Below are 16,403 nucleotides of genomic sequence, written 5' to 3' on the forward strand. Positions count from 1 at the left end.
AAATCTCCCTGAATTATTCCTGGTCACCAGCTCACATTCATTTGGATCTGAGGCCTTATTTTATACTATTTTCATGGTCCCTAAACTTTGCAAATGGGGAGTTTTTTTTTGGTGGTGTTGCCATTTTTTTTAAACTTTTTTTATTGAGTTATAGTCATTTTACAATGTTGTGTCAAATTCCAGTGTAGAGCACAATTTTTCAGTTATACATGAACATACATGCATTCATTGTTACATCTTTTGCTGTGAGCCACCACAAGATCCTGTATATATTTCCCTGTGCTACACAGTACAATCTTGTTTATCTATTCTACATTTTGAAATCCCAGTCTGTCCCTTCCCACCCCCTATCCCCCTGGCAACCACAAGTTTGTATTCTATGTCTATGAGACAGTTTCTGTTTTGTTGTTTTTTTTTGTTTTGTTTTTTTTTTTTTTTTTAGATTCCACATATGAGTTATCTTATATGGTATTTTTCTTTCTCTTTCTGGCTTACTTCACTTAGAATGACATTCTCCAGGAACATCCATGTTGCTGCAAATGGCATTATTTTGTCGGTTTTTATGGCTAAATAGTATTCCACAAATGGAGAGTTTTAATTTAAAACAGACTTGGGTCTGTAACGCTCTTCAGTACCTGCCAGAAGCAATCACAGATCCTCCATGAGGGAGTTATCAACCCAGTTATCAAATAATCATAGTTGAAATTCTTAAAATAAACTCATACACATTTTTTTAAAGTCACAAAATATAACAGGGGGAAAAATCAAAACATTATGAGCAAGAGTCAGCAAAAACCACAACTGAAACAGATCTACAGAGATTCCAGCTACTAGAAATATCCATCATAAGATAAAAATTTAATATATTTAATAAAAAAGAGGGATTCTAAAACATAAGTAAAGACTATAGAAGTGACCAGGCATATTAAAATTACCAATCAGAATATCAGAAATGAAAAATCCTGTAATGGAATTTAAAAATTAAATGGTATGTAAAGCCAGCATATAAGGCACAGAGCTGATTATGAGGAAAGTCAGTACTGAAGTGGACGACCTGAGAGTAAGCCTGAGATGAGCTTCACTAGAGACAAAGCGTTATCCCCTTCGAAGGGGCAGGAACAAAAAACAACTAATTTTGTTTTTAATGAATTCCCCAACTCATCACTTAAAAGTCTGCACTTCCTCTTTGTCTTTCCTTTTGATGCAATACAAAGAATATAGTAGCAGAACAGGAAAGTGATTCATAATTTTTAAAAATCAGTCGGAGATATTTTCACAAGTGTTTGCTGAGGATAAAGCAGTGAACAAAACACACACGTTCCCTTCCTTCACATTAGCTTACAGTCTAGTGTCACTCAAGTTGTCAGCTACGAAGTATAGATCAGGACGACAGCAGACTTACTCCTTTGCGCTCATAACTTTCCTCAACGTGGGATTTTAATGGAAACTCAGGAGTCTGCAGACTTCACCATGTTCACATGATACAACAGTGTAGTGTGTGTAACTTATATGTATGTATCAGAGCCTACATTTTAAAAATGCCTATTTATAGAGAAACATAGCTGTTGCTTTAAAAAACTTTTTTTTTTCACTTAAAAATGTTATGGTAGAAAACTTGATTTATTTTCTTTTTAAACTGTCTCTGTGTCTCATTGTTCTCTTCACTCTTTACTGTTGACTTCTTTTCTCATTAGGATCTTTGAGTTTTACCTCTCCACAGGCTTCCTCCTCTGACAGCAGATGTGTGGACCTAAACAACAAACATCCCTCCCTGCCCACCACTCTATCTCAGAAACCTTTTCCTATATATTTCTGTTTTATCCATGATTTTCTTTTCTCCCTTTTTCCTCGCTCTCTTTCTTTCCCGTTTCCTAACGTTTCCCCCTTCTCCTTTCATTCCAGTCTTCAAGTTTTTCCTAGAACACTTTCCCTTGCTGGGAGTATCTTCCCCTTTCCTATCCCACTATCCAAATCCTAGTACTTTTTCGAAGTGCATCTAAATTCTTCCATTAATTCTTTACCATTTCTTTCCTCACTAGGTAATCTCTATACTATCCCTTATAATACTTGGTCTCTTTATTTTTCCTTCCTTTAAAATTTTCTTCAATCTTTAAACTATGATGTAATTGTTTCATATACATAACTAAGTTTTCTCCCCCAAAGTTGTAAGCTCCTTGAAGGTAAGTCCCTTGTTGCAGACTTCTTTTTAATTCCTTAGAGAACCTAATACTACAGTAAGCTTGTAGAAACACTGATAAGAAGTTGCCTCATGTAACTGAGTGATAGTGGAGAATTAGGCTATAATGGGTAGTTAACTTGAAAATCAGTTGTATGGGTAAATCTTCAGAATCATTGGTAACATTGCATTGAAAACAGTGACAACTTTTGCATATGGTTACCAGCTACAAAAGGCCAAAATCTTCATTTAAAGTGAAACAGAGTTTATTACTATTAAATGATTACTTTATAGCTTCTTTCAAAGGAGAACTGGCATCATGATTTTCAATTCTAATTTATGCTTATATTGTCAGTGAATAAGTTAAAAATAGATTATAAAATGGTGGGGAGTTGGGGTGAAGTAGCCACTCCCTAAATGTCTACATACAGAGAGGTAGTTGACCAAACTGGTACACCAATATTAAGGTTTAATAGCAGCTCTTTAAAAAGAATAAAGTCAATCTATCAAATCTGGCATGTCAAGAAATCCAGTATCTACTATTAAGAAACACAGATAACTTACACAGCAGTGTGTGTGGTATGATCCCATTTTTAAAAAGTTGTGTGTATTGGTAAACAAACACACATAGGTCTGTGTGCGCCTGGAGAAAAAAAATGTCAGGAAGAGTAAAAGTAAATGAGTACTAGTTGTTAACTTCGGGGAGTGTAGTTAGAGAAGAGGAAGATAGGGAATTCTCAAGCAATTAGAAAAGCATATAAAATTAAAAGTTAGGTTTTTTTTTTTTTTACAATGAGCATTTATTTTGAAATCAAAATGCTGAAAAAATTTTAAATATGAATATAGCAGGAAAAGTACACTAGTTTGTATTTTATTTGTCAAACAAGATGCCATTCTGTGTTTGCATTTATTAAAGGTATTTTTCTGTGGTTAATAGTTACTAATAGATTGTAAGCATTTCTCCTACTCTAGATCATGTTTTATAAGTCTTCAGAGTTATGGTCAAAGAGAGAGGAGTTCAACCATAGTCACTGAACTACTTCTATAGAGTTTTTTCTATTCAATGAACATGTTTTATTATAAATTCTATGTGTTTGCCATCAGTGACTTTGAGTATGAAAATTAATTATCTTGTCTAAAAGTACTTTCTAATATTAACAAGCTTCAAAATGTAGAAAGCGGTACTTTGAGATTAGTTTCCCTTGACATTTTAAACAGAGTAGTTTATAACTCAAGGTTTTCTGTCCCTTTACTCAGCCTAATTCTTTGTCCTTCCTATGTTCTTTAGATCTTGTTTTTCTTCTTGGCTGTAGTGCACCAGCTTACAAATTATACTTTTAAAGATTTATAACAGAGATAACATGATTTTCCAACGTAAAATTTTTTGTGTAGCTTTGATTTCAATAATTTTTAGCAAAGTGAAAGTTTGTAAAACCTTGGAAAATTGAAAGATGACATACTTTATAAAAAGAGAACATGTGTCAGTTCTCAGTAGGTTGAGAGTTGTTCTTTTATTAAAAGCTGTGTTGTGTTCTTAATTGATTCAAGCAAGAACTTGTCAAAAAAGTACCAACCATGGAGAAAACAGCAAATAGATCCAGCAAAGAAGGGCAGGGAAATATGAGAATTATCACTATCTGGCTATGGTTATAGCTCGAAGCCCATTTTTGCTGGTTATGCTGCTGTTGTATATGTTGTATCTCAGGATCCTATGATTTCTTTCTTACTTCATTCTTTGTTATTCCTTAAATTGGAGGTTGTAGGAGTACTATAGCATGTATTTCACTTATTTACTGTTTGTGGTACAACTGTAGATGTACATGAGTTATAGCTTTTAGCTTTTCTTCTTAATACATTTATATGGTGGTTTTTCTTTTTTTTTGATAACTTCAGTTTTCACTCTGCTCAAATGCACACTCTATTACTTTACTCTCATTCTCTTCAAATGATCATAAGTCCTTTTCTGAGAAAAGGGAAGCAATCATATACTTCCTAACTTCATTCCTCTTTATCTGAACAGTTTCCTTACTCACATTTTCTCATTCCTTTTCATTTTAGAAAAATATATATCATTCTTCTTGGGGCTTAAACTTTCTGCTTATGTTCCTGATCCCGTCCTCCACTGTGGGCTGAAGAATCTTGACTCATTAATTATCCTCTTCCTCTTGCATCTTCCTCATATCTGCACCACCATTCAATCTACTGAGAGTTCAAAGTGAAAAAAAAAAAAAGCAACAAAATCCCTTTTGTTAGTCCTTCAAGCTCTCCTTCCATTCCTTATCAGACACTTGAAAACAGTAATACATGCTCTTGCCTCCATGACCTCATCCTTAACCTCTTACAGTCCTAATTTTGCCCGTGACCGTTTGCTGTGTATCAAGTACTACTAAGACTCCAGCCGCTCATCCAGTGTTCTAGGCAGGGCTGTTGAGCCACGCGACCTGGATCAGAACCAGTATTACCATCTTCCCAGAAGGACTGGCTTGGAGTCCTCCGCCTGCTTTATGCTTTGCTATACTGTGGTATGCTCTGGTGATCCCAGTCTGGCTTTGGTCTATCAGCCTGTGTCTTTAGGATTTTAGGGGAATATGAATTCTTAAAGATGCCTTTTCCTATCGTAGGTGGTTCTCTGAATACCCCTAATACTTTTACTTTGTCAGAATTGAAAAGAGGGCCTTAGGTTACAGGTCCAGGCAGGATGCTCTTCACTGCTCTCCAGCGTTCATTATTGACGCACACTCTGAGTTCCTGATGTTCTCCCTTTTGGTCGCAGTGATAGTATACTTGTCTGGTTCTCCTGTCCTTCTTTACCACTGTTTTATTAGTCTTTTTTTTTTTTCCTATGACCACTTATAGGTGTTCCCTAAAGTTTTGTTCTTGGTGCTCTTTTTGGTCTCTCACACTGCATGGGCAGAATGGGTAACCCCCAGGTATACTGCCCTGGCTGTGTTTTCCCTCCAGGTTCTGGTTCTGTATAGGCATCTATATCCAGAAGTCTTGCTGGCACCTGAAGATTGTTACATATCAAGCAACTGGTTATTTTGTAAAAATTTGCTTTTCCTTCTTTGGTCCTTATTTATTTTGAAGATATTACTATCTACTCTTTCACACAAGCATTTTCATTGTCATCTTGTCTCTTCTCTCAAGTACCATGTACATTTATTCATTTGCCAGACCTATTGTCTCTGATATTCATCGTCATCCTAGACTAGTGCAGTTGCCTTTAACTTCATCTCCTCCTGTTTCTCTGCTCTTTTGATTCTTCTTCAACACTACCAAATTCAGATTCATGAAGGAGAACTTGATTACATCATGGCTCCCTTTTGCCCACAAATTAACAGTTAACTCGTTAGCCTAGTATGAAAGGCTCTTCATAATCCGATCCTAACCTGTTTTTCTTTTTTTTTAACTGTCATTCACATAGCATTTCCTCCTGATAAATTACTTTTTGTTGCTTACATCTTGTACTTCCCAAATGTCTGTTCCTATCTCCATGTGTCTAAATTGTACCCATCATTCAAGACTGAGTTCCAGTGCACCTTTGCTGTGAAACAGCCTCTGGTTCTTCAAGATATAAGTTTTTTTTTGGCTCTTCTGAATTTTTATGGTATTTCACTGGTCTTTTCTTTCGTGATTCATAACTTTTTGCCTTACACTGTAGTTATTTTTGGTACATGTCTTATATCCCCTAATAGAATATGAATTCTTTATTCCAACTCCATATCCTAAAGAGCAGATTTCCCTCAGATGGTTGGATGAATGAATCCTGCATGTTGAAGTGATGAGAAAGTTGTAACAGATCCTTGCCATTGTAAACAAGTGTTCAGGGCCATTGCATTTAGTTGTTTGGTTTGTCCACTGCCCAAAGTCTCCTGAAATCGAGCTCACATCCCCCTCCCCCCACATCAAACTATTGCCAGGCTGGTGCAGGGCTGCATCTGCCTGGAGGATGGTGCTGTTTGCTGGTTAATCTATGCATCTGCTTGGCTGCACCTGTCCCTTTTTCTGACTTTCACCAAAGCATCATATAAACTAGTAGCAACTCTGAAAGTACTGACAGTATTAATTGAAGTTCATTATGAGAACTACTTTGTGTCACATAGAAAATACCCCAAAATTGTTTGTTGGAATGAAAGATGGATGAATAGAGTGTAAAAGAAAGCATTGTTATAGAGCATCTCCTTGATAATTTGTTATTAATTGCAAATGTACAAATATTCTGGAACCCTTGTGTCACTTCTAGAACCTCTGAGATTGCTTTTAGTTTTTTACTTAGGTCAAATAACTGATAGTCTCATTTCCCCTGCCCGCACCTCAACCCTATCTCTTGGTTAGAGTAAATTAGACAAAACTCCAGGGTTTCTGTATCCCTAACCTATGCTTTTTTAAAATGCTGCATCCAGAATTCTTTTAATAGAATTGTTTTGGTCTGGTTGGTATCTAAGACAAATTTAAAAGTCCTTAAACACACAGTTAGTGATTTGGTGGTGGTGTGGGTATGTGTGTCTCTGGAGCACTTAGTATAGCTCTGTGCATCTACTAAGTGTTTAATAAGTGAGCTTGATCACAAACTGCTTGTGACTCCTCCAGTGGATCTGCCCCATTCGAAAATAGTGACAGAGCAACTGCAAGTTGGATGATACACTTTTAATATATGCTAGAGTTTTTTTTTTTAATTTTATGAGTGGAACAGTGTCTAACATTTAACACTTAACTAAGTGCAAGTCGTGTATGTATACTGTTTCACTTGATTCTCACAACTAGTCCTGGAAGTGTATGCTATTATCTCCAGTTTAAAGATATGTTACTTCTGCATGGTTTGTTTTCATTCAAACCTAATTCCGAAGATTTATTACCTATGAAACTAGCCATTGATATGAGAAGAATGTTCAGAATAGTTTATCACATAAAGGCCTTTGGAGGCCATATATCTGTATTTATTTATTAATAAATAGATACAGGTATAGATATACTTTATCTTGGCATTAGGGAAACAAGGCAGTCATTCCTTGGACTGGCGTAGTAGATCTTATTGCTTAGGGCTAAATATTGCAGCTGCCACTGCAGCTTAGTACCAGCAGGGGGCCAGAGTAGTGCTACAAAATTAGAAAAAGATTGATGTCCTCGGCTTTAAGAGATTTGGAAATACAGCCAGTGGGTAGCAGTCTCACCTAATTTTTGTAATTTACGCTTCCGCCTTCCTAACAAAAAGCAGGAGATGGGAAGCAGAGTTAGTTATAACAGAAACCAAACTAATGAAGTTGTTATCTTGCTGAAGTTAAGATCTTTTAAAGATTTCCAAATTTGGCCAAGGATCAGCAATTAATGGATAGTTGGAAATGTGTTTTCATCCTATCAGTTAACCCTCATTTCAGTGCAAATTGGACACCTCTTTTCTCCTCTAGCATTTCTTCTGTATTCTGCTTTTATGAAAGCAGTTTGAATATCTTCAAGCAAGTTCCAAGGCCACAGTGTAAATTCTGTCTGAAATGGGAATTATGAGAAGGAAGAACTAGAGATAGCTATGGTACGTGGATACCATGACAGACTCCTAAGATAGTCAGCAGACGTTTTGCTTTGGGGCTTCCTTTTTGGCATAAGGCTACTGAAGCATAAGTCTAATGTTATTCCTGGGCTACCTGAAGGTGTAACTGTGGTATTCTGTGTCTACACTGTAGTCTTCAGGAAGAGAGAAAAATAGAGAAACAAAAGCATAAATGAGAAGTGAGAGAAAAAAGGCAGTGGGAGTAAGAAAGAGATAAATACCACTTTAAAAAAAGAAAGATCTGTAGTCACCCAAATTAGCAGAATTACAACAGGTTCACAATACTTGTTAGCATACTCAGCATATACATATATTTTTATAATAATAAAAGTAATAATCATTTCTGTTATAACACTTGTTTTGAAAACATAAATTTGTTTTAGTATGATTGATACGTTAGGTACCAGTTGGAGCATAATCCAGATTTCTTGTTTGCTTTTGTGCAGTTTCATGAATGCAGAAAACCACCTAGCTGAACCAGGCCCTGGAGAAATACACAAAATACAGACATGCACACACCTCGGACATGTACCAGCTATCTCTGTGTACCACATGTTATAGGAGTCACATTCATCCACGTTTGTTGTTACAGCTTCTCCAGCTGATTTCAGATAATCCTGTTTCCACTATTTCAAAATAATTCACAAGCTGCAAGTCTTCTAACCCCACCTCCACAAGCAAATGTCAGGTCTCTTTCAAGGAAAAGTGCCATTTTTATTGTGGTATTTATGTATTTTTTAACCACCTAACATACATAAAACTGTGCTACTGTTTTTATTAGGTTTCTGCCTTTAAAAAAAAAAGTCTGACAAAATATTTGAGTATTGAGCTCCAATCCTATTTTCCCCATAATTCCTGTGGTTCTTACTGCATCATATTGTGTAACATGGTGATTTTTAGGAAATGTTACTTCATTTTGTAGCAAAACTGTACATGTTGATTGTAGAATATTTGGATAACACAAGAATACATGAACATGATCACCAGTGTTCCAACTAATGTTAACATTTGGTATTCTTTCCACGTCCATATGGAAGGAAAGGTTCATGTAAAAATATAGAACAAAAATTGGGGGCTCATATTCTTTACTAAGTTTAGCATCTTGGATGTTTTAAGCTTGGTATTATGCAATAAATATATCCTCATTTCTTTAAATATTTTGAAACAACTTGACCATGATATTCTGTGTGGATGAATGAACTCCACTCACTTAATATTCAGCAGGTATGCTGAGTGGCTTGCAACTATGCTGGTTGTTTGGACATCTGCTTTGATTGGTCAGTGCCCATGCCACATGGAATCCAATAAGTAAATATACTCAATCATGTAGTTTTGGACTTCAGTTTCTGGGTTTTTTTTTTGTTTTTGTTTTTTTTTGCTCAGTGTTAGTGTGATAAATATTTCTGTATCTGCTTTCTCGCATACTTATTATTCTTAGAATAAATTTGTAGACATTGAATTATTAAACAAGAAGGAATATGAGTATTTTAAGTCTTTTACAACTTCCTGTTAATTTCCCTATAGAAAAATTTGTAAATTTACACTCTATGTTAAAGTACTACAGTTCTTGTTTTATTGTTTCTTCATCAACCTTAGAAGTATAATTAAGACAAACACAAGAACAAACTTGATTATCTGTTTAGGTAAATACAGTGTTATTGATCAGGAGAGAAGAACGTGGGGGAAAATAGAGGCTGACTCCTTTCTGTAGGGAGTTAAATACAGAAGGACGTGGACAATGGGAAGTGTAGTGATGGATAGAACTGATAGATAGGAATTTATTTAGGTAATAGATGAATGTACTAGGTTAGGATTTTTTTTAGAAGATGCAGGCAAGGTAAGGGTGAAAGGAGGCTGTAAAATTTGTCTTCTATCACTTAAAAATGCTGAATAATGGGGAGGGTATAGCTCCAGTGGTCTAGTGCATGCTTAGCATACACAAGGTCCTGGGTTCAATCCCCAGTACCTCCTCCAAAAATAAATAAAACAAGCAAACCTAATTACCTCCCCCCCTAGAAAAAAAATAAATAAATAAAAAGTGACTGCTGTAAAAATGCTGAATGATCCAATGTTATAAGCAAAGTCAAAAAAAAAAAAAAAGAGAAAATTTGAGAGAAAAATCTTACTTAAGACTCTCTTAGACATTACTTCCAGTTGTCAGATTTTAAGCCACCCTTCTCATGATAATGATATTGTAAATGAGCAAAGTCACAGATAAATGAAATGAATCATAGAGTAATATGTGGTTTTGCAAAGCTCCACCTGTGTAGAATTTGAGTCAAAAGATTTTGGATAAAAGATATGAGCTCATATGGGAAAGGATAACTTAAAGGGCATATCTAGAATCTGAGAGCTTAAGAACTTCCTAAGCATTGTGCTTGCCTAATGTGTCTCCAGTGTGATCACAGCCTTGAGTTAAATTAGTATGAGCAAAAGCAGAGAGGCACAAAGTATAAGAAAAATATGATTAGAATCTAGGAGAAGCCTGAAAACACAAACATCTTCTGCTTCTCCCTTGTGGGACAGTCAACCCTGGAATACAGAGCAATCTAATGGGATGCAGCCTAGGTATACGGGGAGGTGTGCCCCATTTGGGGGGAAGAGGCCAAGATGGAAGCAGTTTAACCTGGGGACTTGAGTAGTGGGCAGATCTAGGAAGCTGGTTAGAGACAAGAATCACAATAGTAGATCCAGATTCAACAATTTCTGGCTTTGATTAGTAGAAGACAAAAAGCAAAGTGATTAGAAGCCACATAATAATCTAAGACAGTTGACTTGTCAAAGAAATTCAAGCCTGAGAAATAAAAATCCATCACTTTCCATCCCTTGCCAACTCCCAGACCCCAAAATCTGACCCCCAAACAAGCAGACTGGCTTCAGCGGGAAAACTCCCAGTCAGGAACCATTCACAAATGTGACTTTGGAGACAACTAGTAGGGAGGGTTCTCCCAGGGATTAGAGAGATCAGAACCAGGGCCAACCAGTTTGGAAGCTGAGGAACTCATCCCCAGGCAGGAAAGCTTGCTCTTCTTGTCCAGCAAAATATCATATATATTATAGATTAATGTTTCTTCACTTCCCCCTTTTGATGTGGGTGTATTTAGTGCCGGTTTCCTGTTTCTCTTTGCCTTGTTCATTGGTAGTCTTGGGTAGGGGAGTAAACTTATAATTGAGCCACAGGATACTAGACCATAAGGAGCTACTTGAAACTTGATAAAAGCATAATACCAACAGAGAGCTTGGAACTGGATGCAGTAAGTGGACACTTTTGAGTAAGTGTGAGTGCACTGTTAGTGACACTTGAAAACATCCCCCTGGAGAAATGGCTCATTCCAGATGTGGGACAAAGTAAATACAAGGTGAGCCTGTGATATTTTGTTGAACAAGAAAGCAGTGAAAGTTCAAAGATTATTGAAATTGTATCAAAAGGATGCAGGGGCTATGTTGAAAGGCCAAAATTTGGGAAAATTTGAGCAATTATTTAAGATACCTCATACATGCCATCACAGATCCTCTAGGACTCACTTGTCTCATTTCAGCTCTATGCCAGCTTCATGCAGTCATAACCTAATAGCTTCAGCTCCTGTCATTCTGTAAGCCCTTTGCTACCTGCCCCAGGGCTTCCGAGTGCCCACTGCTATTGGGTCCACTTGGTGCCCAGACCCACACATGTGCAACCCAGAATAACAGAGGAGTTGAACTCAAGTGTAGGGGAGTTAGTGTCCTTTTGGGAAAGACTTTGATCAATAGAAGATGAGAGCCAGTATATAAATTCTTCCTCTTCCTTTCCTGCCCTCCAACCCCCAAACCCTAGGGGTGATTCTGAAATATACTTTATATGGCTTCTAAGAGTTCAGTCTGGTAGATTTAATAGATAGCCACCTCTATTGACTCTCCCTCTTTCTTTGTATTATTCCCCTTTCTCCCTCATTCTTGCTTACTGTGATTGGATTTCTCATTAAAATAATATTACATGAGCCTTTTGCTTCAGACCCTGCCTTTGGGGAGAACGTAGGCTAGGAAGACAGCACCATAAAGAATAATGCCTGTAATTGATTGAAACATACTGAGTATATAAAAATCTATAAAACCTATAATGATATTCAAAAGGAGAAAGACTTCTCCCACAGTGGGGTGGTGGGGAACAATCTCTCATTTGCCACCATTGGAAGTGAATATTATCAGCTTCTTACTCTCAAAACTGGTAATTAAATAAAGAGAAGCCATTATCATGCCTTTTCAATTAGAAATACAGTTGGGGAGAAGCTCTTCTCTGCAGAAAAGTGCCAGCCAATATATGTAGGAAGAACAGAATTTTTAAAGTCACCAGTTTGCAACCCTGGTGAAGAGACTGATTTAGTCAGGGATCACCAATGAATACTAAAATCACTGGAGTAAGCACTGATAGAGAATTGCATATTTGCATGTTGACAGAATATCGGTCTACATCCTACTAGCTAGTCAAAAAGGAAAACAAGTCTTTTCCATAAAGAAGTTTGCTATCATTACCCTAACTCAGTCATCAAACATACATCACTGATAGTGGGACAGTGAGACTGTTGCCTCTTGATATGATACATTATGAACTTATGACATTTTCTTGTCAAAATGTTTGTGTTTTATTATGCTTTTAGAGCAGATTTCTCGTCTATAGGAAATACAGGTGAAAGAAGAACAAGTAAAGTGGCACCACAAAACATATTCTCCAAATTTCTGTAAAAGAGTTGTCTTGGTTTTTTGAAAATGTTTCCTTTTTAAAAGGAAAGGGGAGGAGGGTATAACAAATTCAATGCATTATTCTTAAATAGATCTGGTCTGAAAAAACTGTCTTACCCAGAGAGCAAATAAATACTCACCTGTATAGCTTTTTTATAGTTTAATGTTTCATTACCAGTATTCTATTTTTATCTTGTAAGATATTTATCATTTTTATTGATCTTTCAAATAATCAGGTTTTGTTTCATTGATATTTTTCATTGTTTTGTGTCTAACTTTATTGATTTTTGCTCTTTATCATTTTCTTTTTTCTGCTTTCTTTGGGTTTAATTTACTCCACTGGTTTCTCCAGGTGAAAGCTGAGGTTATTGACTTGAAGCATGCCTTCTTTTCTAATTTAAGTAATAAATGTTAAACACGTCTCTCTAGATACTTCTTTACCTGCATCCTACAGATTTTGATGTTATGTTTTCCTCTTCATTCAGTTCAAAATAATTTCTGATTTCTGCATTTATTTCTTCTTTGACCAGTGGGTTATTTAGTAGTGTGCTATATAGTTCAGTTCTTGGTGATGATTTGAGGGGAACTCTCTGCAGATCTCTGGGGCTTACTTTGCAGCTCTCTGGTATTTTGCCGTGTAAATTTTAGTCACATTGGCCTTCTGGAATTAACAACTCTGTCTTTTCAACTCAGGGAGACTGCAATGCTCTGTATGGGTTCCCCTTCCTGCTCTGCAGCCTGGGGCAAGAGTAAGATTTACCTTTGTTTCCTTTCTTTCAGGGATTACTGGGCTGAGCTGCCTGGTATCCAGTGTCTGAAGACCATTGTTTTATTAATTTTGTCCAGTTTTTAGTTATATAAGACAGAGGACTAAATCTAGTCCCTATTACACCATCATAGCCTGAATCAGAAGTCCCTGTAATTGTATTTTTAATTCTCTGTCCAAATAATTTTTAGAAGAATGCTCTTTTTAATTTTCAAGTATTAATAGGGTTTTTAAAGAACATTTTCTATCTTTTGAAACGTTTAAAAAGAACTTCTAGTTTCAGTGTGTTATATTTAGAGAATGAAGTTTACACTACTTCTCCTTTGAAAATTTATTGATGTGTTTGTGGCCTAATGTAAGGTCACTTTTTATGATTTCTTTATGTGTATGTTAAAAAATTGTATTTAGTAGGAATCAAATATAAACATACACACATTTATATGTAGAGAGTCTAATTATATATTAAATACCTTGTCTTTATTTTGTGCCTTAGAATCCATCATAGACTGATATAAAGTCTCCAAATTTTGAAGTGACTTTAAAAAAAAAATCAGCCCTGTATTTATTCTAAGTGCTATCTTTACGAATTCTAAATGTCTTCAGTTATACCAGAACTCTTTGAGTATAATCTTAGACTCAGGAAGATAGTAGGCTCTTAATATCCCTCAGTGGTTTTCCATTTAACGTTTCTTTGAAAATACGAAATATGATTCCAAATTTATAAAACTACTAATTTGAAGTAATAGTCAGCAGACTGATCTCTAGTCTTAATGCCAATTTTTAGGTGTTAAAATTTCCTTATAATATATTTAACTTTTAAAAGTCTAGATTAAATGAGCCAGATAAAGAAATATGTATTTTATAATAAATATATGTAGGTTAAGAAATATATACTAAATATATATGATATACACGCTAGGAAAGCTAAGATTTATTCGCTCAACTTATTTTTCTTAACGATAAACTAGTATTTACAAATATTTACCTTTCACTTTATTCAAGCTCATATTCTTAGAGTTATTTCAGTTCTGCAGAGAGTGAGATGAAAGTAGTAATAGGTCTAATAACTATATCTGCCAGCTCTGTAATTGGGAGATCTGTCAGAAGAGCCCGAGCATTTTGATTGGAAACACAGTGGGAGACAGAACATACAAGTGTCAGGGGCTAAGGAACTGGAACAGAAGAGTCCACAGCAGGCTCTGACTGGCTTTCTCACAGAGTCAGCACGTGTTCCAAGCTGAATATCTTGCCTTCTAACTCCAAAGAATCCAACAAATGCCACCTAAGCCTGTCACCAACCATCCCCCTCAGCTTCCTACCTAATTCCTCATCCCCAAACCCTGCAGAGAGATTCATAATTTTAAGATATCTTACTCCATAACTATACATGTATAATGATGAAAAAAAAAATTGTAACCTTAGCTTTTCAAAGTCTCATTGAAGAGGTTTTATGCATCCTGACCAATAGTCCTTGGGTGTAGGAAGGGGGAGACATTCTAAACAAAATAATTACATTTGGTTTGCACATAAATGGGATAAGCTGCTCTATTTAATAGTTCCGGTGGTAATAACTTTCTGTGTTCTCTATAATTTCCTTTTTATAACTAAAATATTGGTTCTAAGTTTCAAAATGTACCATAGTTTTTTAAAAATTAAATTTTCACAAAATTAAATTACTTAAAATTAAATTATGAATACTCTAATTCTAACATCTTCCTTGCTTTTTAAATCTCAGGATTAAATTAATAATATTTGTGTATTTACTTGCTGTACTTTCTTATTATGTTTGGAAATAGCATCTTCCCTGAGGAACTAACATATTAGCAGATAAATCTGTTATTATCACTGTCAACACGCCTTTGTTAGAAACATTTATTTACATTTTTAAACAATATGGTCAGGCCAGTTTAATCTGTTGACAGAACTCCATGCATGAACAAATAGGATTTAAAGGGAAAAAAATGTGATGAGAAAAAATTCTTGTTTATGCCTAGACTTTTTTTTTTTTTTTGGCGAAGAATTAAATTTGCCTCAGCTTAATTGCTTTGCACATTCTTGTGACATTGCATGATTGGAGGGAGGAAATAAAAGGGAGCTGTGACTGTGTGGTATGTATCTAAATGAGTGCGTTAGAGAGGGAGAGGAGAACGCATAAGCAAGCTGGTTTGACCAGAAACAGAACTGCCTGTGACAGATTAAGAGACAAGCAAGGCTTGGAATCTGAGAGCAAGCGAAGAGAGTGGAAATTTACAGCTGCCCTGTGTGAGTGTTCAAGTGATCATTTTCTGCTAACGTTTTCCGGTGGTAACTGTTACTCTTCAAAGAGAGAGACAGAAAGTCAAGACGGGATTGTGGAAACTCTTTTCTCTGCCACAGTTTGGTAACAGGAGGTACCCTCTATTAAATGGAAGATAAAGGCTACTTCATCTAAAGTGCTTTGAGCCCCAGAGAGAGCTGTCTTCAGCACCTCACCATGTGTCTACTTTTCGTTGCTTAGACAAGTCTGGGCTTTTCTGTAACATTTGGTGAGTATCAACCGAGTTACCTATACTGCCTCACGGAAAAGAAATTAATATGATAAACTTCAGTTTTATTTGAGGCTTTACAGTTCTTGCTTATATATTCATTTTAAACCATGCTGTTACCTTGTTTCTTTGTGCATGATGAACTGCTGTTACTAGGAGAGATTTTTAAAAACAACTACAAAACAATACTTCTCTGTTGCCTAAGGCACTTGAATAATTACCAACTATTCTGTGTCCATGGAATATCTTATTTTGGAAATGAGTTTTTATTTACAAAGAGTTTCTAAAAATAAAATAGTGGCAGGATACCATTTTTCATGTTTCTCTTTCAACTGCATGAAAATTCAAAAGTTACCTCTCTGTCTATTGTCAGTAAATTTAAAATGATCATTGTGGTGTTTGGTATTTTTAGTTATTATAAATTACAGCATTCCCTCATAATTAAATTAGAAATGTTAATGATGCCATTAGTTAAAGGGATATATAATTTAAATGTTGAATGCTTCTGTTAGATCCAAAGGACACATGATTTTTTCAAAGTTCTGTAATGAAAATAAAAATTACACAATTTACATATCAGATTTATTATTTGATACAAAATGAGTGCAGATGGATTTCAAATTAAGGAATAAGCAGTTATTTTGTTCTTATAGCTGGTATATATATTGTTCTCAT

At 35.6% G+C, this 16,403-nt stretch overlaps 1 protein-coding gene across 4 annotated transcripts in view; it reads left to right on the forward strand.

The window, feature by feature from the left end:
* Window positions 1–16,403, forward strand: part of CAB39L (calcium binding protein 39 like) — an 86,842-nt gene that overhangs the window by 12,057 nt on the left and 58,382 nt on the right. The window contains exon 1 of one of the 4 annotated variants that reach the window (XM_045514061.2): window positions 15,318–15,728. The exons of 2 other annotated variants lie outside the window; for them this stretch is intronic. The gene's annotated coding sequence lies outside the window, so the exon portion shown is untranslated. Of the gene's footprint in view, window positions 1–15,317; window positions 15,729–16,403 lie in introns of those variants that run through there. One more of the 4 variants, XM_010951418.3, reaches the window with a different exon arrangement.

The sequence above is a fragment of the Camelus bactrianus genome, chromosome 14 (genome assembly GCF_048773025.1).
Source record: "Camelus bactrianus isolate YW-2024 breed Bactrian camel chromosome 14, ASM4877302v1, whole genome shotgun sequence".
NCBI classification, from domain to species: domain Eukaryota; kingdom Metazoa; phylum Chordata; class Mammalia; order Artiodactyla; family Camelidae; genus Camelus; species Camelus bactrianus.